General features: G+C 36.4%; 1 pseudogene; it reads left to right on the forward strand.

Annotated features, from left to right (window-relative positions):
* Nucleotides 1-3,972: 3,972 nt before the first annotated feature.
* LOC117093828 lies at nt 3,973-5,388 on the forward strand (annotated as a pseudogene).
* Nucleotides 5,389-24,685: the final 19,297 nt, after the last annotated feature.

Here is a 24,685-nt window from a genome sequence, read left to right on the forward strand (position 1 = left end):
AACAGAGCAGGCCAAGCTGAGGAACAAATTTCAGAGCTCAAAGGCTGGTTCTTTGAATCAAGTCAGTCAGTCAAAAATATAGAAAAAGGATTCTTTTCATAAATGAACAAAACGTCTGAGAAATACAGGATTATATAAATAGACCAAATCTATCACTTACTGGCATTCCTGAGAGAAAAAGAAAGAATATAACAACTTGGAAAATATGTTTGAGAGTATAGTCCACAGAAATTTTCCTAATCTTGCTAGAGATTGACATGCAAATCCAAAACAAAACAAAACAAAAAAATACAGGAAAACCCAGCTAGATACTATACAAGATGACCATCCCCAAGGCACTAAGTCATTAGTTTCATCAAGGTCATTGCAAAAGAAAAATCTCAAAGGCAGCAAGAGAGAAGGGACAGGGAATCCCATCAGGGTAACATCAGACCTATAGCAGAAACCTTACAAGTCAGAAGAGATTGGGGACCTGTTTTCTTTCTTTTCTTTTCTTTCTTTTCTTTTCCGTTCTGTTCTGTTCTGTTCTTCTTTTTTTGAGATGGAGTCTCGCTCTGTTGCCCAGGCTGGAGTGCAGTGGCGTGATCTAGGCTCACTGCAAGCTCTGCCTCCCAGGTTCATGCCATTCTCCTGCCCCAGCCTACCCAGTAGCTGGGACTACAGGCACCCGCCACCACGCCCGGTTAATTTTTTGTATTTTTTAGTAGAGATGCGGTTTCACCGTGTTAGCCAGGATGGTCTCGATCTCCTGACCTCGTGATCCACGCGCCTTGGCCTCCCAAAGTGCTGGGATTACAGGCATGAGCCACTGTGCCCGGCCATGGAGACCTATTTCCAGCATGCCTAAAGAAAAGAAATTCCAAAAAAGATTTTATATCCTGCCAAAATATGCTCCAAAATAAAGAAGAAATAAAATCTGTCTCAGATCATCAAATGCTGAGAGAATTTGTTTTGACCAGACCAGCCTTACCATAGGTCCTTAAGGGTGTGCTAAACATGGAATTGAAAAATGACTCCTGGCTGGGCACGGTGGCTAACATAATTCCAGCACTTTGGGAGGCCGAGGCGGGCAGATCACGAAGTCAGGAGTTTGAGACCAGCCTGCCAACACTGTGAAACCCTGTCTCTACTAAAAATACAAAAATTATCCAGGCATGTTGGTGTGCACCTGTAATCCCAGCTACTCAGGAGGCTGAAGCAGGAAAATCGCTTGAACCCAGGAGGTGGAAGCTGCGGTGAGTTGAGATCACACCACTGCATTCCAATCTAGGTGACAGAGTGAGATTCTGTCTCAACAACAACAACAACAACAACAAAAAGAAAAATGACTCCTGCTACCACAAAAACACACTTAAGGACATAGCTCACAGGCACTATGAAGCAATCACACAGCCACACCTACGTAAAAAAGAGCTAACAACATGATAGGAGAAAAAATCTCACATATTAATACTAACCCTGATTGTAAGTGGGCTAAACGCCCCAAATTAAAAGCTATACAGTGGCATACTGTATAAAAAAGACAAGATTTAATCATCTGCTGTCTTCAAGAGATCCATCTCAAATGTAATGATACCCACAGGCTCGAAGTAAAAGGATAAGAAAAGACATGCCATGCAAATGGAAAGCAAAATAAGACCAGGAGTCACTATTCTTATACCAGATAAAACAGATATTAATCCAATAAAAATTAAGGGCAAAGAATGGCATCTCATAATGATAAAATGTACAATCCAACAAGAAGACGTAGCTACCCTAAATATGAATGCACCCAACATTGGAGCACTCATATTCACAAAATGAGTTCCTCATGGCCTAAACTAAGACTGAGAAAACCACACAATAATAGTGGGAGATTTCAACAACCCACTGACAGCATTATATAGACCACCAAGGCAGAAAACTAAACTCTGTATCTAAGCTAAATGCTTGATCAATTAGGCCTAATAAAAATCTACAGAACGTTCCACCCAAAAATCACAGAATATACATTTCTCTCATCTGCATATGGAACATATGCTATGATCAACCACATGCTCTCTCATAAAGCAAATCTCAATAAATTCAAAAAATAAAATCATATGAAGCATACTTTCGAACCACAGTGAAATAAAAATAGAAATCAATATTAAGCAGATCTCTCAAAACCACTCAAATACATGGAAATTAAACAACTTGCTCCTCAATAATTACTGTGTGAACATTGAAGGCAGACATTTAAAAATTGTTTGTAATTAATAAAAATGGTAACTTAACAAACATCTTAGGGATGCAGCCAAAGCAGTGTTAAGAGGAAAGTTTATAGTGCTAAGCACCTTCTTCAAGAAGTTAGAAATATCTCAAATTAACAATCTATCTTTGCACCTAAAGGAACTAGAAAAAAAAAAAAAAAAAGAACAAACTAACTCCCAAGCTAGAAGAAGAAAAAAGAAAATAACTAAAATCAGAGCAGAACTGAGTGAAACTGAGATGCAAAACATCTGTATAAAAGCTCAATGAAACCAAGAGTTGGTTTTCTGAATAAAAATAAAGAGTTGGTTTGAAGAATAAACAAGATTGATAGACCACTAGCTAGATTAACCAAGAAAAAAAATCCAAATAAGCACAATTAGAAATGACAAAGATGACATTACAACTGATCCCAGAGAAATACAAAAGATTCTTAGGGACCATTATGAACACCTCTATGCACACAAATAGAAAATCTAGAGTAAATGGATAAAGGCCTGGAAACACAATCTCCCAAGATTGAACCAGGAATAAAGTGAAAACCTGAACAGACTGAAGTTGGATCAGTATTTAAAAACTTACCAACCAAAAAAAGCCTAGTACCAGATGAATTCATAGCTAAGTTCTACCAGATGTATGAGGAAGAATTGGTATCAGTCCTACTGAACTCATTCCAAAAAAACTGGAGAGGAGGCTTCTCCCTAACTCATTCCACAAAACCAGCAACATCCTGATGCTAAAATCTGGCAGAGATACAACAACAACAACAACAACAACAACAAAACTCCAGGCCAACATCACTTATAGATGCAAAAATCATAAACAAAGCACTAGCAAAACACTAGCAAACGCAACAAAACAATGGATGTGAATGGAGCAGCACATCAAAAAGTTAATACACCAGCATCAAGTAGGCTTTATTCCTGGGATGCAAGTCTGGTTCACCACAGGCAAATAATAAATTTGATTTACTACATAAACAGAATTAAAAGCAAAAGCCATATGATCATCTCAATAGACACAGAAAAATATTTTTATAAAATCTAACATCTCTTCATGATAAAAACCCTCAACAAACTAGGAATTGAAGGAACACACCTTAAAACAATAAAAGCCAAAAAGTAACAGTCATCTGTAACAAACCCAAAACCAATATCACACTAAATGTGGAAAAACTGGAACCATTCTCCTTAAGAAATGGAACAAGGATGCCTACTCACACCAATTCAATTCAACATAGAACTGTAATTCCTAGCCAGAATAATCAAGCAAGAAAAAGAAATGCAAGATATCCAAATAAGAAGTCAAACTGTCTCTCTTTGCTGATAAAATGATTCTATACATATAAAACCCCAAAGACCCTGCCAAAAAGTTCCTAGGACTGATCAACAGTTTTAGTAAAGCTTCAGGACACTAAATCAATGTACAAAAATTAGTAGAATTTCTATGTATCTCTAATGTCAATTCTCAGAGTCAGATGAAGAACAAAATTTTATTTTCAATAGCTACAAAAAAAAAAAAAATGAAATATCCAGGAATACATCTAACCAAGGAGATAAAAGATCTCTACAAGGAGAACTCTAAAATGCAGATACAACACAAATAATCGGAAAATCATTCCATGTTCATTGATTAGAAGAATCAATATTATTAAAATATCAATACTGACCAAGAAGCAACTTCTCTTCTCCTTCTGGAATCTATGCCTGGTTCAGCCTGCCTGCCTCCACTCCTGTCTCTACCATGTCCATGAGGTTGACCCAGAAGTCCTACAAGGTGTTCACCTCTGGTCCCCGGCCTTCAGCAGTTGCTCCTACACGAGTGAGTCCAGTGCCCACATCAGCTCCTCAAGCTTCTCCCGAGTGGGCAGCAGCAGCTTCCCGGGTGGCCTGGGCAGAGGCTATGGCAGGTCCTGTGTTATGGGAAGCCTCACCGCTGTCACTGTCAACCAGAGCCTGCTGAGCCTCCTTAACCTGGAGGTGGACCCCAATATCTAGGCTGTGAGCACCCAGGAGAAGGAGCAGATCAAGACCCTCGGCAACAAGTTTGCCTCCTTCATCAACAAGGAGCAGCCAAACAAGATGCTAGAGACTAAGTGGAGCCTGCATCAGCAGAAGATGCCTCAGAGCAACGTGGACAACATGTTCAAGAGCTACATCAACAACTTCAGCAGAAGGTGGAGACTCTGGGCCAGGAGAAGCTAAAGCTGAAGGCAGAGCTTGGCAACATGCAGGGGCTGGTGGAGGACTTCAAGAACAAGTATGAGGGTGAGATCAATAAGCATACAGAGATGGAGAATGAATTTGTTCTCATCAAGAAGGATGTGGATGAAGCTTACATGAACAAGGTAGAGATGGAGTCTCACCTGGAACAGCTGACTGATGAGATCAACTTCCCCAGGCAGCTGTATGAAGAGGAGATCTGGGAGCTGCAGTCTCAGATTTCACACACATCTGTGCTGCTGCCTATGGACAACAGCCGCCCCCTGACATGGAAGGCATCATCGCTGAGGTCAAGGGGCAGTACGAAGAGCTTGTCAATTGCAGCTGGACTGAGGGTGAGAGCATGCACCAGATCAAGTATGAGGAGCTGCAGATGCTGGCTGGGATGCGTGCAGTGTACAGAGACTGAGATCTCCAAGATAAACAGGAACATCAGCTGGCTTCAGGCTGAGATCGAGGGTCTCAAAGGCCAGAGGGCTTCCCTGGAGGCCGCCATCACAGTATCGAGCAGCACGGGGAGCTTGCCCTTAAGGATGCTAACACCAAGCTGTCCGAGCTGGAGGCCACCCTGTAGTAGGCCAAGCAGAACACAGCACAGCAGCTGCGGGAGTACCAGGAGCTAATGAATTTCAAGCTGACCCTGGACGTCCAGATCGCCACCTACAGGAAGCTGCTGGAGGGCGAGGAGAGTCTGGGATGCAGAACATAAGTACTCATACTAAGGCCCCCAGTGGCTATGCAGGTGGGCTGAGCTCGGCCTATGGGGGCCTCAGAAGCCCTGGCCTCAGCTACGGCATGGGCTCCAGCTTTGGCTTTTGCGTGAGTTCCATCTCCTTCAACCGCACCAGCTCCACCAGGGCCATGGTTGTGAAAAAGATGGAGACCCTCGTTGGGAAGGAAGCTGGTTTCTGAGTCCTCTGATGTCCTGCCCAAGTGAACAACAATGGCAGTCCCCACCAGACAATTCCTCCTGCCGCTGCCCTAGTGCCCATGAGGTAGGCTGCTGTGTAGGGGAGCACAGGGAATTGGAGACCCACCTGAGGCTCAGCCCTCACCTTCAGCCCACCCGTTGGGGGAGTTCACTGCCTGGGGTACCCCCCTTGCCCATGCCTCCAGCTACAAAACAATTCAATTGTTTTTTGTTTATTTCCAAAATAAAACCTCAGCTAGCTCTGCCAACTGTCAAAATAATAATAATAGTAATAAAAATCAGTACTACCCAAAGCAAACTACGGGTTAAACACTAGTTCTTTCAAAATACCAATGACATAATTTGAAAAAATGGAAAAAAAACTAAAATTTATATGTAACCAAAAATGTTCCAGAATAGCAAAAGCCATCCTGAGCAAAAAACAAAACTGAAAAAATTGCATTACCTGACTTTAAATTATACTACAGAGCTGCAGTAACCAAAACAGCAAGGTATGGGCATAAAAACAGATATAGACACCAGTGGAAGAGAATAGTGAATCCAGAAATAAAACCACGCACAACCACCTGGCCTTGGATGAAACTGACAAAAATAAGGAATGGGGAAAGGACTCTCTGTTCAATAAATAGTACTGGACTAACTGGCTAGTCATATGCAGAAGAATGAAACTAGACCCTCACCTTTCACCGTATACAAAAATTAACTCAAGATAGAGTAAAGATTTAAACGTAAGACCGCAAACCATAAACATCATAGAAGAAAAACTAGTTAATGCCCTTCTCAACTTTGGCCTTGTCAAAGAATTTTTGGCTATGTCCCCATAAGGAAGTGCAACAAATACAAAAATTACAAGTGGAAACTAATTAAACTAAAGAGCTTCAGCACAGCAAAAGATACTATTGATAGAATAAACAGACAATCTGCAGAATGAAAGAAGATATTCACAATCTATGCATCCAACAAAAGTCTAACATTCAGAATCTATGGGAGCTGGAGGCCATGATCCTAAGCAAATTAAGGCAGGGACAGAAAACCAAATACCACTGTTCTCACTTAAGAGTGGGTGCTAAATATTTAGCACACGTGGACATAAACATGGGAACAATAGACACTGAAGATTTCTATAGAGGAAGGGAGGGAGTTTGGGTTGAAAAACTACTTATTGGATACTATGCTTACTAGCTCTGTGCAATATAGCCATGTAATAAATCTGATCATGTAACCCTATATCTACAAAAAAAATTGAAATTAACAAAATATATATCACTTTACATATGATTATATATAATGCTTTATCTGTAATCAACACAATGGTGGGCAAAACATTCATTTTAACTTCACCAGGGTACATTCTTAAGATCAGAAACATTCATCTTTATTAATATTCATTCTACATTAATACTGATAGAGATTCTTATTCATGTTAACTAAAATATTTGGAATACATAGGTTCAATTTAATGGAAGAATAACATGTTTACTAAGAAATCATATTGTATTACAGTCCAAAGTAAAGTGAGATGGAATTTGGCTATCACATTATATGAGATAGAATCTTCCCCATGGTATCAGTGCCAATTAATTGTTCAAAGAAATCCCTAATTGACATCTTGCTTGACTGTGCATTTAAATTTTAAAATGTATATCTATAATCATGCAAAAATATTTTTGGAATTTATAAAGTTACATATATACTAAACTTAATAGGTAATATCAAACATTTTTCTGTAGTGAGTGTATAAATTTGTACACCCCTAGGCAATGTCAGAGTCTCCAAAGCTGTACATTTTGCAAACATTCAATATTGTCAGACTTTTTATATTTTCTTAGATGGAAGTTATGATATAGTATCCCATACTTAAATTTATATTTCTCTGATTGTTATTGAGGTTAAGCATCATTTTATTTGTTTATTTGTTTTCTTTTCTGTGAAATTCCTATTACAATGTAGTTGCAAACTATGGATTCTGGAACTAAACTGCATTCAAATTCCGGCTCTGCCATTCACTATGTATGGGATTTAGGCACATTAAAAAAAATCTGCCTGCTTAATGTATCACCTATAAAATAAGGATTGCAAGAATATCTAACTGACATTCTGTTATGAGGATTAAATAAGTCAATATGTATAATCTACATTAAAAGTGTTTCCACATAGTTACATATATAAGTGTTTATTATTATTTCTTCAGACTGTCTTTTTCTGTCTTTTTTTGTTGGTTAGAATATGCAATATTTACAATATAGAACATTTAGAATATACAAAATTTTAGTTAAATTTTTTTTAGAATTTCTCATTTGTACTTTTTCACAGCTGGCTTATTGGATTTGATAGTGTCTTGTCTGTCATTGCATCAGTATATTTTACATTTCTTTAAAAATATTATTTTATATTTTACATCTGATCTTTTAAGGGCTAAATTTGCTTTGGTCCTAATTATACGTTTTTAGATGTTTATCTCCTGTTTCCTCATGGTGATTAGGTTTTCTCATAGTTTAGTAATTTTCAATGGTGAGCCTATCTTCCTTGGACATTTGTGGGAAATCTTTGAGGCCTGGTTTTGAAATAATTTCCTACGGAGATGAATTGCATGTGCTTCTCTCGAGTGATTGTGCTTAATTATTGCAAGGGTAGTAACAACTCACACTCTCCATCAAAGGCATTTTCAAGTTTAAAGTTTGGGGATCTTGAGGGAAGGTTGTACAAATGCAGGGTAATTGAAGATTTGTATTTAGAATTCAGAGACAATGATGAGACTGGCTTAAATTCCCAAATTCTTACTCTCCTGGGAATTTTATTATTCTTTCAGGTCATCTACTAAGAATTCTTTCTTTGGGGATGTAGAACATGAATATGGGATAAGGGCATGTGATTGGGGTTAGTGGCCTCTCACGAGCTTTGTCCTATGGCTTGACTCAGATGCTAGCATGCCTAACTCATTGAAAGCCAGCCACTAAACTAGCAATTATTGGCTCTACTTTCTTTTTAATATGGATTTTACTTTCTTGTTATTTCTGGTTTCTAAAACATTCTCTAAATTTCTAGCTACATCAGGCATGCTTTAAATACACATTTTTATATTTTATCCAGCATTAATAAGTGTACTGTATGTGGAGTAGTTTTTCTGAACATTTAATCCTCAACTGTTCTCTGAATATTTAATCCTTAGCAAGCATACTCTCATTTTTCTCACTAGGTAAATTTAAATTTCTAAAAGTATGTGGCTGGTGAAAGTCAATATCCACTTGTACTTTTTTTATGCAGTTCTATGAGAACTCTTCGAGTACACAATTAATATGTTCAAACACATGGTTCATATCTGAATTCAATACTAGACTATAGAACTAATCAAAAGCAGGCCATATCTGAAGCTAACTAACAGATCAGGAAGTAAGAATGGAAATAGAAACTATTTAGAGGAAATAATGACATGTATGTGTAAATACTTTTTGCATATTTGTGAAGAATAAGAGTTTTGAGATTGGAGAAGATAGTTTTGAAAAAGCATTTACGGGAAAGTTCATGAAACACAAATGATTCTATTTCTTTTTCCTTCTGGTAAATTATCAGAAAACTTAACAAAGATGAAAGCAATAAGCCTTGTATGTTTGAGTTTTCTGAAATTATAAACAGATAGCTCTTTATGTTCAAAATGAGAAATAAAGATATTTTAGCTGCATATATAATAAGTTGAAATCTAATAACCTAACTTTTAGAGAAGAATAATGTGAGTATGGATATTTCTGATGTTCAGTTTCCCTTTATATGTCCAATTAACCTTTATTTACTAAGAAACCATAGCATTCTAATTTGATTGGCAGCACAAGAGCTGGCGCCAGTAAAGAGAGTTGAGAAACTCTGCTGGAAATCATGGTTTATTAATATATCATTAAGCATTTTAAATGGATTCCAATGGCGTATGTCTAAGGAAGGAAATAATTCAACATTTGTTAGTTACTAACAGAGTACAGAATTGAAATTTACATTATAAGCCTTACATTAAAAGTCCTAATGTGCCAGCAATTGAATTACACATAACAAAATGATAGTGTATGTCATCTGCCTCTTTACCGGGCAGAACTATAAATCTTAATAGTTATATATGTTTATCCAGACAAATACATATTATCATGCAGTAATGTAATCTAGAAAAGTATAATTACAAATAAAATAAAAATTAAATGTATTTGCAATATGTGTAAAATATATGTGTGATAGACATTTAGTACACTTATTACTTGAAGTTAAATGATATCATATACAGTGGAAGTATGCAATTCAAATTGTACTTTGCTTTTAATGACCGCATAGTAAATATAAGTGATTTTAAAGCACCACTATATTTTCTCTATATGTTAACATTCTAAACCACTCTCAGGAAAATAAAAATAGTCCTTCAGGTTAGAAACCATCCACATCTTTATTTTAATTTCTAACACCAGTCTATACAATGAATATATCCATTAATTTATTTCTTACTTTTATGTTTGAATGTATTGGCAATCTAAGGATAAATTATTTGTGTATATATATACACACACACATATATATATAATTAATTCATGCTTACACAGAAGACATAAAAAATTGCAGGAGATTTTTGACATTTCCAAGTCTTGTAGAATTTTAAAGTATTTTTCACCAAATTTGGGCTCTTGAATATGAACAGATAAATTTTTCATGTATTTTTTTTACAGTATTAAAGATCCTTAAATAATTGAATTTGCATAACAGTACTCTAAATGTTTTTCTTTTGGTGTATGCTGAACTGTCAACTTTAGTTTTATTTTTGTGCACACATAGTTTAAACACAATTGACTGATATACCAATAACAACCACATAATTAAGGTAATTTGACCCATGTTGACTAAGCCACTTGATTGAAATAAGTGTTGCTCAAACTGTATACCTTGATATTTAGGAAAAGTGATCTCTAAGTAATTCCAGGGAACAAGTTGGGGATTGTATAGGAGGTAGTAATAGCAATTGCTCCCTCAGTTTATATCATAATTTTTCTTCTTTCAATCAAAAATTTTTTTCTTCCTCTCTAAACACAGCATAGATTTTGATATATGCTAACACACCACACATTGTTGTCATTCTTGCTATATTCTCTTTTTCCTAATTTAAATGAAAACCTGATCAATAGAAGACAACCATTTTCAAGGAAATTTTCAGTGTTTTATTTCACAGGGTATGCATGCAGTGAGGTGACTGGAGGTAGAGGCATAGAGGACAATTTGCTTTTTTGCAGGCAGAGATAATGATAGGGTGCCTTTGCAACTGACACTGATGAGAGTAGAGGCATAGAATATATTTTAAAGTCCTTTGCAATGTTGCAAAAGATAGTTTCTAGTGGAAACATAGCATGAAAGGCCATGTTCAAAAATGGAATTTTCTATCTCTTCCTTTTGTTTTCCTTTAATATAATGAGAACCAATCATCTTCAAATAATCAATCATCAGTTTCATATAGTTTGAAAATTATACCACATTATACTCACAATCAAGTTTTCTGGGCGTATATTTGAGGTTATTTGAGCTTACAGCCATGCTTTAGTATGTAGCTTCTTTTAAAAATATATTAATAGTTTAATGTCTTTCCATGAAAATAAGGAAGTATACATAAGGTTACAAGTAATACATTGATACAATATGCAAAATCTCCTTATGTCTTTAAATTTGATATAAAAATTATACTGGTTTCGATATTAAAAACAGCCTTTTTAAATTTTCAATTTTTTTATTTTGATAGGTTTAGGAGGTACAAGTTTTGTTATGCTACGTGGATGTATTACGTGATGGTGAAGCAGCTTTTAGTGTACTCATCACCCCAATAGTGTACATTGTACCCGATATGTAGTATTTCATCCCTCACTCTTCTCTCACCCTCCTACCTTTCAGAGTTTCCAAGGTCTATTATAAGAATAGCCTTGTAAATAAAGACTGTCAAGTGGATCCACAAGTATTTATTGAGAGTGTCTATATTTTATGTCATTTACATTACATAACTCCTGCCCTGAAACATTTTCTATGTTGAAAATAAATATGGGTATGCACTTAGTCCCTTATTATCATGTATCTTTCAAGTAAGTAACTAAATAATAATTGAAATGGAAATAATGTGAAAGAATCAACAAACGAAAATGTTAGAAACAATAATAGAGAAATCAGGAATATTAAATTGACTTCTTAGATATCTCTGGAACCTCATTGTCCATATATTTAAAAATGTGTAATTTCCTCTCCACACACTATATATACTAGTAACATTCAATAAGTGGCTAGATTTCAGTGGACTCTGGTAATGGTTAAAGAAAAACAATAACAAAGGCCATTTCTGAAACATGAGAATCATGTATCCATGTAAACATTTTGCCACAATTGTAGTTTATAAAAAAATTATATATACATTTTGTAAGATGAAATGTATAGAAGAAAAATTACTATCATTATATTCATAGTTTAGATAGGAGTAAGATAGAGAAGTCATAAATAACTGATCAAGAAGAGGTTGCCAAGAGCAAGAAATAAGCTGTATGCTTAAAATGAAAGTAAGGGAAACTGAAACCAAAGGTAGATAGAGATGATACTGAAAATCGAGTGTAATAAGAAAACTAGAATAATAAACTCACAGACAATTTTACACACTGCACTTCTGTTAGAAGTTATAGGCAAGGGATCAGAAAACCAAAATACAACCTGATAGAAACAGAAATAACTGACATAATGCTAAGAATAAATTATATTATATACTTTAATTTTATATGAACACTAGTAACTGGTGGTATATTTGAGACTTTTCCATTTTGGATTTTTTTAACATCAATAATCTGCAAGAGACCCAAACACTCTATCTTCTTCCCCTTCCTTCAACTTGAAATGGCATATTTTGAGTTCCAGGAGACAGAATTGAACCTACTATCATATGAATTTTTAATATCAGAATATTAACTTTTCACTCTGGCAATGTATTGTATTTATTTTCTCTGTGTTTAGAAAGGTATCCAGGGCCAGTAAGGATAAAAAAGAGCAGTAAGTAAAATTAGAAGTAAAACACTTTTGATTTTTACAATTTTTCTGGGACTCCATAATTGTGCCAGTTATAAGTATCTAAGTGTAGATAGTTAGTTATAAAATCCTTGTTAAAAATCACGGATACAGCGAAATAACATATGTTCATGCACGTACTGTGCTCTGGTAACTTGGTAAATAACATGCCATGGGTATGGAAAGGGTGAATCCAAAACTTGACTGCTATTTCAACAATCAAAGTAAGGGGAAGAAAGATAGCATTAGAGAACTGAGGACTAACATTTCCTAAGTAACAAAAACAATAATAACATCAGCAACCCAACAAAATCCAAGCAGTGAGAAAAAGTATATCTATTATTTGTTTATTTGTTTTCCTGGAATAGTATACATTTTTTAAAAAGATAGAATAAAGACATGTTTTCAAGACCACTAAATAGAGATTAATATAACCAAAGTAGCAAGCTAGAATGAAGTAGGTTAGAGCCCTATTAAAAATCAGGAGGATGTTTTTAGAAGAAGGCTAGACTTTGTCAGATAGGCAGAAACAATATACAGTATCATTTAAAGAGAGATAAAATATATGTTCCAAAGACCAAAAAGATTGTTTGGAATATAGGAAAAGATAGAAATGGAAAGAACATAAATGATAAGAAGCTACTTTGTCTGAAGCAGCCTGAAAGATAGATTTAGAAGTATGTATGCAGATAACAAGAGTCTGTAAAACAGCTAAGACATTAATCATGGAAGATTATAATTTCAGCAATGCCTACAAGGCTGGCAATAGGACGATGTCTATAGAAGGTGGCACACTTCGAGAAAACCAAATGTATAATATGTACAAAATATTTATAAGGAAAACATTTCTGTACAAAGCTTGGAGTTATATTTTGGAAACAACCTTGTAGAAATGATAAATGTGGTTGGTATAAAAAGAATCAATAGGGAAATAAAAAAAGATATAGTAATATACAGTGATTAAATACCAAGACAGTTTTACGCAGTTCAACACAAGATATTTCAGCATTCAATAGATTTAGTGAATACCAACTGTGGCTAAGGCACAGAATTTTAAAGATGAATACAAAGATGGATAATATATACTTTCCAACCTAAAGATCCACTGTTTGAATTTATGGAATATTTACTGGTTGTTTAGTTTGCCAAGTCTTTAATTTACAGTATAACTAACTAGGTTGAAAATAATACACTCTTTTTTAGTCGACTATTTTGACTCATGTAACAGGACCTCACAAAGCTTAGTTATATTTTTTAAAAAAGCATCAGTTTTATGTGGGAAAGTTGGAATACACAGGCAAAAAGTAACAAGGCCACATGAGAAACTGAATTTTCATCTGAAAACCAAAACAAAAACAAAACAAACAAAACCAAGCAAACTCTCTCTGAACTTGGGTCTTTGTAAGTCAAATCATTACTTAGGGTTTTTTCATGCAATTTCTCAAAGAAGCATGTTAAGACTGTTTAGTGTCCAGCCTCTGCTTAGTTGGATTTGAATCCTTGCACCACACACATTGACTGAGAGTACTGGGGCAAATGCCTTCATCTTTATGGGTCTCATGTTCTTCAACTTTAAAATGGAGCCAATAACACCTATCGCACAGATTGTCTCCACCACAGCGATAAAAAGAGAAAATGTATGCAAATAATTTAAATAATACCTAGCACATTATAAGGATTTTATACCTGTCCACTTTTGTCTTTATCTTCACTCTAAAGGTGGTTGCCTTTTAGCACTAGAGTTTTTACTTAATATAACCTCCAATTTTATAGCAACATGCCAAGATGACATTGTAGTCATTACATTGTATATCTAAATTTGCATAAAAAGGAGACCTGCTGGGTGCAGTGGCTCATGCCTGTAATCTCAGCGTTTTGAGAGGTTGAGGTGGGCTGATCACAAGGTCAAGAGATCGAGAACATCCTGGCCAACATGATGAAACCCCACTGCACTCCAGCCTGAAGACAGAGTGAGACTCTGTCTCAAAAAAGTAAAAGAAAGAAAGACCAATAAGCACAAAATAAATAGAAATTTTTGTGTTAAAAAATTTATTATTTGATAAGAATAGAGATCAAGATGGTTTTGTAGCTGAGTTTAATCTATCCTATAGATAAGAAACCACATTTTTTTTTTTTTTTTTGAGACAGAGTCTCGCTCTGTCACCTAGGCTGGAGTACAGTGGTGCGGTCTCAGCTCACTGCAAACTCCGCCTCTTGGGTTCAAGCAATTCTCCTGCCTTAGCCTTCCAAGTAGCTGGGACTACAAGCGTGCACCACCACACCCAGCTAATGTTTTGTATTTTTAGTAGAGACAGGGTTTCACCATGTTAGGCAGGATGCTCTTGATCTCCTGACCTCGTGATCCGCCCACCTTGGGCTCCCAAAGTGCTGAGATTACAGGCATGAGCCACTGGGCCCGCCCTCACAATTTTATATCTTATTCCATATAACCAAGATCATGGAAGAAAGATGATAACCATTGTAGTTCATTTCCCAAGTTTAACATCATTTTAATAGCAAAACTTGATAAAAAATAATGTATACACGTTCATGTGCATGCACACACAAATATGTTCTTATGTAAAATACTACAGTCAACCTGACTTGCGTATACAATTGCAGAACTATGAAACAAAGTGTTACAAAAATTTCAAATTTTATTAAAAGCATAATAAACTGTGATAAAGGTGACGGTTTTGTAGCATGTCAACATGGCTAAGCTAAACTACATTCCCCAGAGTTCCTTTTCTTATTGTCTATGGTCAGAGTGAGCCACAAATGAGATTCCTGCAAGACTTGTAAGGTGGAAGAGAAGCAGCACTCACTGTGTAGAATGCTTGTTGCGTGACAGCCTGACCTTCCTTGTTGGGGGAATGGCAGCTGGGCAGGCCATTTCTCTTCCTTCCTATGGTTCCTTTTTTAGCTTCTTTGACTCCTGGCCAGGTGTATATTTTTCATCTTTGTAATAAAGGGCTCAATTTATTCAGGGTATTCTCATCGCCAAGGTGGAAGGCGAGGGGAATTAACACAAGTTTTTGTCTATTCTCATGGATTTCCACCTCATGCTTGTGGGTTCCTGCTTGTGATATTCCCTTTCCGAATGTCTTTTCTGACTTTTCTGACTGCCTTCCCTATGAACTTCAAGCTTCAGCATCAGAGGCAGAAGGAACAGCCTTACAGACCCTTAAATCAGCTTTCACAAGTGTGTAAGCTAATTGCCTTTAACAAATCCCTAAATATATAAAATATGAAATATTTTATAAAATATATATATGCATACACAGGTGTGAGTATGTGTGTATGTTTGTGTTGGTTCTGTAAGTTCTAGAATTGATTCTTTAATCTGATTTGATTTAAAAGCAAGTGATTCTGTTTCTAGCAGTAGAGGAGAAACTGGTAAGCCACAGCATGATATGGCAAATGACTTACTCTAACGATCACCTTTAGATAACTAAAGCGCCTATAGAAGGCAAGACTTTGGGGGACAAAATATTTTCCACCTTAGAACATTTTAATTAAAATGCACACATAATGGAATTACTTGAGTGTATCTAACTGTGCTAAAGAACTTAGGAAAATGAATTTATAAGCTTAGGATCTTAAGTTACCAGCTCAACATCTGCATGAAAGACATGAAAACTTCTATGATTGCTCTGAGAATAATTCCTGTTTCTTGTAACTACAAGGTCAAGATTTCTGAAAACTAAACCCAAGGTCACATTTTGCAAGTGACTTAATTACAATGCAAATTAAAACTTCAAACTTGCAAAGTCACCTTTTCAAAGTTAGGCATTGACTGAGGAAGAATGTGATACTGAAAATCAGAATAGAGACACATGGGTAGACTCCAATGAAAATAACCTCTAAAAATTCTAAATCTGGAAGGCTTTAGACCTCCAAATTCTGCTGAGGCTTTTGGCCAGTAGAAGCAGCTTCCACCCTGCCTGAGTCTCAAAATTCCTGTTTATCATTGACTGAATTTTGTCTTTCATTTTCCCTCTTTGAAGAGGGGAAGTCCCTTTTCAAAGAGGGAAAATGTTTCGAAAAGGGAAAAGGTTAGACCCCTTAGACCTAAAAAACCAGTAATGGCCTCCCTGAGTTGCAAGTCCTGCTGATTCTCCTCAGGACCTACCTTCACAATCTCTCTCTACTTCTAGACCTATCATTCAACTCAAGTACCAGCAGGCTCCAGGGGATAAGGTACAAAGTATTGTGACCCATGAGAAGGATACTAAAAATTGTCATGGGGACATGCCTTAGTCAGTTTTAGTAGCTACAACAAAATACCATAAACTGAGTGTCTTATAAACAAGAGAAATGTCTCACAGCTCTCAAACTGGGAAGTCCAAGATCAAGACACTGCGGATTCACCGTCTGGTAAGAGTTCATTTCTTGGTTCAAACATAGCTCCTCTTCCCTGTGTATTTATATGGTGGGAGGTAGAATTTCAACCTATGAATTTTTGGTGGGGAGGGGACAGCATAAGGAAAGATGCCGTTGAAATTGGGAAATTGAAACTTTAAATTCTGTTGAGATTTTTTGCAGGTACAAATGGCCCTATTTTTGTCTGAGGAAATTAACCCTACTTAGCTTGATGAATTTGTAATGGTCTCTCCCAATGTAGCCTTGCAAGCTATTTTTTTACTTTTCTTAGTACTCACCTCTGCCATCCCCCTTTTCTTCTAGATCTAAAATTAGACTAGAGTACAAGCAAGCCCCAAGGGTAAGGTAAGCAGTGTGATCCCACAAGGTGATGTAATCAGTACACATAGGAATGGCATGATTTTCCTCATTTAATATAGAAACCTAGAGCATATGTGTGGGCATGGAACTTAAGAGTGAGGAATCAAGGTAAAAGGGACATAATATTGGATCAGGCCTAATTTATTGATATGGCCTCACTAAGCTGCAATTATGTATACCTCAAATTATTAGGAAGGGCTCTAAAAGGTGGCTTAGTTGGCAGACTGAAACATGGACTAAAACGTGGCCTACACTAAGTGAAGTTGAAATGCTAGAAAGTCATTGGTATACTCTAAAGGAACGTATCCATACACAAGTACTTTTCACACATAATGCAAACTTTTTATCAAAACTATAAGAAATAAATTTATGAGGGGAACCTCACCGTCCCTGAAGATCTCTGTTGTAACCCTTCCTTGTAGCTCAAAAATTTCAGTGGTAAGTTTTACCATTGAACTAGGATCCCTAAATGAAACAGGGATGATAGAATGCTAGGGTAGTGGGACCAAGTGGCAGAAATTATTCACCAAAGACAAGATAGTCGTGGTTACTGTAATGGATAATGGAGGCAAAACGATAATTAGAGTAGTCATACTCACAGAGAACTTTGACATTACTGTTTTATAATGGAGTCCCTGGAAATCTAGCAGACAAAAAATCTAGCATATTCTTCATGTGACTGATCTATGTGACTTGATCTCACATTATGGGTCCCTGGATTCCAAAATGAAGAAAAGCTTAGATTCAGAAATCCCAGGATTTGTTTTCTGCCACATTCTATTGTCCAAGGCAGTCAGAGTCAGCTTATATTTAAAAGAAGATAAAATAATCTCTATTCTTAGATGTGGATGTTAGTACAGGGAGGGAAGGAATCCGTTGTAAGAGACTATCACAGTCCACCCTCTTGCCACAACAATCCATATCCTTCTTATAGATAAAATATATACTCAAGTCCTCCTTCAAAATATTTCATTCATTAGAGCATTAGCTCATAATACAGGATCTCATCATCAAGTATTGATGATGCTCCTAAGACATACCTTGGAATAAATGTCTCAGGGGCATTTCCTCATTTTCTTTTTCTTAAGTATTTGGGTCCATAGCCGCACGCCACCACTTCTGGCTAATTTTTGTATTTTCTTTGTAGAGACGGGGTTTCCCCATGTTGCTCAGGCTGGTCTCAAACCTGAGCTCAAGTGCTCTGCCTGCTGTGGCCTCCCAAAGGACCAGGATTACAGGCGTGAACCGCTGCACCTGGCCTCTTCATTTTCAAAGTCAAGTTATCTTCCCTCCACACATCCAACATCCAGTGATGAGAAATGGACAACATAATCACACAACAGACCTCTCAGTTTATAAAGAGGGAAAATGAAAGACACAACAACAGAGAGTCAGGCCCCTCAGCACATTCCCAGGCTTGATCCAGTTTAGAGACCCCAGAGCCCTTTGAATACAACAGATACCCTTTGAATAAAAAATTCTGGGTATATACCCAAAGGATTATAAATCATGCTGCTACAAAGACACACGCACATGTATGTTTATTGTGGCACTATTCACAACAGCAAAGACTTGGAACCAAGCCAAATGTCCATCAATGATAGACTGGATTAAGAAAATGTGGCACATATACACCATGGAATACTATACAGCCATAAAAAAGGATGAGTTCATGAACTTTGTAGAGACATGGATGAAGCTGGAAACCGTCATTCTGAGCAAACTATTGCAAGGAGAGAAAACCAAACACCGTATGTTCTCACTCATAGGTGGGAATTGAACAATGAGAATACTTGGACACAGGGCAGGGAACATCACACACCAGGGCCTGTCAGGGGCTGGGGGGCTGGGGCAGGGATAGCATTAGGAGAAATACCTAATGTAAATGACAAGTTGATGGGTGCAGCTAACCAACATGGCACATGTATACCTGTGTAACAAACTTGCACATTGTGGCACATGTAACCTAGAACTTAAAGTGTAATAAAAAGTAAAATTAACAAAAACAAAAATAACAAAGTTCTTCTTAAGGAAGGACAGTACTTTGCTAACAAAAATTGACACTATTACTCTTTCTCTCAGGCTCCTCAAAGGGCCTATGGCTATTTACCAGAATGACTTATACATTGGATAAAAGAATAGTCAAACTTTTCAGAGATTACTGGACAGTGGCTCTGAATTGCAAGTACTTCCAGGAACCCCAAAATGTCATTGTGGTCTACCATAAGGGCTTATGGAAGCCAGGGGATCAATGGAGTCTTATCTCACAATGGGCCAAGTGGGTCCCCAGTCTCATTTTGTGGTATTTCCTCAGTTCTAGAATATATATTTGGAATAGATACACGCAGCAATTGGAAGAATGTTGGTTACCTGACCTAGAAAGATGAGAAAGGCATGGTGAAAACAACTAAAACTGCCTCTAACTAGGAAAACAGTAAACCAAAGGCAACACTACATTCCTGGAAGAACTGCAGAAATTATTGATACCATCAAAGATTTAAAGTGTACCTGAGTGGTGATCCCAACACATCAACATTCCACTCACTTATTTGGTCTGTGCTTAAAACAGATCCTGGGAATGCCTGTAGATTATTGTATGCTTAGTCAAATGGTGATTCCAATTGTAGCTGCTGTACCTGATGTGGTTGCCTGGCTCAAGTAAATTAACACATCTCCTAGTACATCATATGCAGCTATTGATCTGAAAATGCTTTTCCTTTCCTATCTGTTAATAAAGGCAACAGAAACAGTTCGCACAACAGAAACAGTTCGCTGGCAAGGCCAGCAGTATACCTTAGCAGTCTTACCTCAGAGGTATCTCAACTCTATTGCCATAGGACATAATCTAGTTCCTAGGAATCTTGATAACTTTTCCCTTCCACAAGTCATCACACAGGTTCATTGCATTGATGATATAGTGATTGGACCTACTAGGAAAAATGTGACAACTACTCAAGGTTTATTAATAAAACATTTGCATGTCAGAGGGTAGGAAATTCAAAAAATATTAAGGGGCCTTTCTGCTTGAGTGAAATTTCTAGGAACCCAATGGTGTGGAACATGTTGATGCATACTTTCTAAGGTAAAGGATAAGCTGTTGCATCTGACTCCTACTATGACCAAAAAAAAAAAAAAAGAGAGAAAAAAAAGGCACACTGCCCAGAGGGCCTCTTTAGATTTGGGTGGCAACATATTCCTCATTTACCTGTGGTACAACAGTCCATTCACCAAGTTACCTGAAAAGGTATTAGTCTTGAGTGGAGCCTAGATAATAGGTCCAGGTTGATGTACAATTTGTTCTGCCATTTAGGCCATATGATCCAGCAAATCTAATGGTGTTTAAAGTGTCTGTAGCAGATAGAGATTCTGCTTGGGGTCTTTGTCAAGTCGCTACAGGTGAATGCCAGTGTGAACCTTAGGATTTTGAAGCAAACTCCTGCCATCCTCTGCAGTTGACTACTCTTCCTTTGAGAAACAGATTTTGGCTTGTTATTGGGCCTTAACATAGACTGAATGTCTAACTGAGGGTCACTGAGTACCTGAGCTGCCCATCATTGATTGAGTGTCACTTAACCACAAAGCCATGAAGTTGGGTGTACAAAGCAGCACTTCTTCATCAAATGGAAGTGGTGTATATGATGTTGAGCTGGAGCTGGCCCTGGAGGCACAAGTAAGTTACGTGAAAAAAGTGGCCCAAATGCCCTGGTCTCCACTTCTGTCATACTGCTTTCCCTTTCCCAGCCTGGACCTGTATTTGTTTCTCATTTTGACTGCATTATCCATAATGCACAAACTGTAGGATAATAATGGAGGTAGTAGGCATCTGCTTCTTATAACTTTTATAGAATAACATTAGTATTTCACCATTTATTATGACATGTATATTTTGTCATGGTCAATATTATTCAGCAAGGGCTGTGTCCACTATGCGATGCTGTTTCTTCCATAGTCAGGAATCAAGGGGTAGAAATGGGAGAGGTATCACTTGCTATGAATCTTGTTAACAATTAGTATAATTTTACTTCCTGTCCTTGCATCCGTTTGTCTGCTTTTCTAAAGGTGTTAGTTCCAAAGAGATATGTAATCCCACCAGGAGATACCAGAGAAATTCTATTGAATTGGAAGTAAGACCGTAACCCACCTACTTGCAGCTCCTTATGCTTCTGAATCAACAGACAAAAAGGGGAGTTACTTTCTTGGTTGGGGTCATTGATCCTGATTACCAAGGGGAAATTTGAATACTAGTACAAAATAGAGGTAAATAAGAGTATATATAGAATGCAGGTGATTCTTTAGGTAGTCCCTTACTACTACCATCCTGTGATTGAAGTCAATATAAAACTTCAACAACCCACTTCAGGCAAGAATACTAACAGTCCAAACCCTTCAAGAATGGAGATTTTGGTTAATCTAACAGACAAAGAACCATGACCAACTAAGGTGCTTGCTGAGTGCAAAGGGAATATGAAATGGATAGTGGAGAAAGGTAGTTAAAAATATCAGTTACAACCACGTGACCAGCTGAAGAAACGAGGAATGTAATTGTTATATGTCTTTCTTATCTTGCCATGAATATATTTGTGTATGCACACAAAGATAGATAAATAGATATAAAGAGATAACATATGTTTTCTCCCTTCTCTCTTCTCCATGCTAGTCCATTTGAACTTCTATAACAAAGATACCATATACTGGTTGGCTTAACAACAACAGAAATTTATTTCTCACAGTTCTAGAGACTGAGAAGTTCAAGATTGAGGCACCAATAGGTTCACTGTCTAATAAGGGCCCAGTTTCTGATTCATAGTGTCCTTACTTATTATAATGAGTAAAGAGAACTCGCTGGGACTTTTATAAGGGCACTAATATAATTCATGAGGGCTCTACCTGCATAAGCTATCACCTCCAAAAGAACCTCTCTGACATACAATCACACTGGGGATTAGATTTCAACATATGAATTTTGGGAAGACACAAGCATTCCAGCTATTGAATCTCCTTATTACATGACATAAGATATATTAACTTCCCACCATAATATTTAAGCATCATTAACTTACATCATAATATTTGTGTTGTAGGATACCAGGAAGAGTGAGCATCAGTTAAGGATGTTGCATTTTCTTCTGTGGAAAGGGGTAGTATGTTTGGTTGTATTCAGGATAGTCGTATCATGTTAGGCAGAGGGATGAGTTCGTCATTTTCTTTATTTATAGATTTATGCATGGTTTAAGGACATGTAGAGTCTCTCAAATTTACAAAGAATCAATGTTATGGTTAATTTTACATGTCAACTTGTTCTGCTATGCTAGGTTAGGTTAGTTGTCTAGTCAAACAGCGTTCTGGATGTCGCTGTGAGTATATATTTTTGGATGTGATTAATCTTTCAATCAGTAGACTTTGAGGAAAGCATATTATGCATACCCTCCATAATATGAGTGGGCCTCATACAATCAGGTAAGGAAATTAAGAGCAAAGATGTAGGCTTACCAAAATATAAACAATTCTACTTCAAAATTGCAACATAGAAACTCTACCTAAGATTATAGTTAGCCGGCCTGTCCAGTAGAATTTGAACAGAAATATCACTTCTATTTTTACCTGAATGTCCAGATTGCTGGCCCATCCTACAGATTTCAAATTTGTCAGCTCCCACAACTGCATAAGCCAATTCCTTAAAATAAAAATTATTTTCTGTTTCTATCATCTCAGTGTCTCTCTTTCTCTCTCAAATGCTACATTTATATATGTATATATATATACTCTATATCATATAATAGACTATATATTAATACTATATATAATATAGTATATATACACATATATGTGAATATATGCAAGTAGGTATAAAATACTATATATACTATATACTATGTCACATAATATATACAAATATTATATACAATATGGAACACTTAACAGCTCTCATTTGTTTATATCTTTCTATGTTTTATTAGATTTAAGCCTCATGATTTTATGGCCTTTTATTCATGAATGAGTTCTCTTTTATTCATTCTGATCTTCTCATCGCTTAGCACAATCCCTACAGTAGACTAGTTGTCTTCAAGAATGTCACTGGTGAGCTTTAGAAGGGTAAATTGAATTAATTACACATACTTTTAATCAATTTAAAATTATTCATGTTTAAAGAACTCCTCCCTTGGATATAAGCATACACTTTGAGGGAAAAATGTAGAAATTTGCAACATGCAGGGTATTGAACTTATTTCCATGTTAAAATATCAATTTCCACAACCATCTGTGCTGAAAACATGGCTGATATTTTTCACTATGAAGTTATAGCTTTAGTCAATAACCACATGCATCTAACAAACTACAGTTCTAATGGTTAATCCAACTATCTTAATTATCTGCCTCAGATGTGCCCATTAGAACATCTCAACTGAGTGTAGGCACCACACTTCAGTTTTTAAAGCATTGAATTGGGCATGTAAAAGTCAGAGTTGAGTACTATAAGTTGAAACATTGAAAAATACATTCACAGGACAAAAAATGTTTTTCCTTGAGATTCACAAAAAGCGAAAAAAAATTGAAGAATAAACACACACAGGTAAACTTACACACAGTTTTGAAAAAATATATTTCAGTTTTACTTTATTTCATTTATTTGTTTATTTAGAGACAGGTTTCACTCTGTTACCCAGTCCGGAGTGCAACGGCATGATCATAGCTCAATGCAGCTTCAAATTCCTGGACTCAAGCTATCCTCCTGCCTCAGCTTCCTGAGTCACTGGCACTACACCTGTATATCACCATGCCATGCTAATAGATTTTACTTTATTTTTAAAATGCATTTGATTGCAAGAGAGTATAAAGACTTGCAGGAGTGTATAAAGGCTTGCAGGGTATAAAGAGGGTGTGTTCTTTCAGAAGCAATCAGAATAAAATATAATCATTAGGATAATTAGAAAATCAGTTTCAAATAAATTCACATTTTCCAGAAAACCTCTCCTCTTGTACTTCAGGTGACTTTTGCAACTGGTAAAACAGAGTATGTGTCTGTAAACTCTTTTGACTCAATGGAGTGAGAGCTCTGATTTCTAAACAAAGTGTAATAAATGCATTTTGATACCATAAATGTAATGTACATATCTATGCTAAAATGTGTTCTTTCTAATCACATGAAAGATACACAGAATTGACAGTTTTTTTAAAAAGTAAATTTAAAATGTCATTCTCACTATTGCTTTTTCATTACATTTGTGTACGTATGTACATGTTATGTTTTCTTCAATTGAAATATCCTTGGTAATGTGATATTCTAGACCACTAGGGACTCCACAATACCACCACTATTCTCTAACTTTGATAGATATTTAAATACAACATCTCTAATTGGCCTACTCCTTTGTCTATCCTCTTTTTCTATATTTGCTTACTCTCCATTTCTCTATCCCAAGCATTCTGCTCAGACTGGGGAGACATCTGAACATGGATATATGGGCACATCCCCCATCTAATTTACCACCTTGATCTGAATTAAGTAACG

The sequence above is a fragment of the Trachypithecus francoisi genome, unplaced genomic scaffold (assembly GCF_009764315.1).
Source record: "Trachypithecus francoisi isolate TF-2019V2 unplaced genomic scaffold, Tfra_2.0 Lachesis_group12, whole genome shotgun sequence".
NCBI classification, from domain to species: domain Eukaryota; kingdom Metazoa; phylum Chordata; class Mammalia; order Primates; family Cercopithecidae; genus Trachypithecus; species Trachypithecus francoisi.